We start from the raw sequence: 312 nt of genomic DNA, 5'->3' as shown, positions 1-312 counted from the left end.
CCCCGCGAGTCTTATCCTGAGGCCGCGTCCCCCACCCCATGATCCCGCCCGGGGTCCCGTGCTGACGACTGAGAAAACAGGCTCAGCTGAGTGAAGGATCCCGCGCCCCCGACCTTGTGGATAACTTCCTCTGGGTCCCTCCCGCATCCCATCGGGAAGGACCTGCCCTCTCAGCCCAAAAACCTACCCCCTCAGGCTTCCAAAAGAGGTAGTGTCACTGGGCAGAGGTCCAGCGTTCTGGGCTTTGGAGAGTCCTTCCACTCCTCACACACACACATCTCACCCTGGGTTATGGCTGAGATGGGGCAGCCG

Source organism: Bison bison, unplaced genomic scaffold, assembly GCF_000754665.1.
Source record: "Bison bison bison isolate TAMUID 2011002044 unplaced genomic scaffold, Bison_UMD1.0 scf7180017864304, whole genome shotgun sequence".
Classification (NCBI taxonomy): Eukaryota; Metazoa; Chordata; class Mammalia; order Artiodactyla; family Bovidae; genus Bison; species Bison bison.
Note: the sequence above shows the minus strand (reverse complement) of the source record.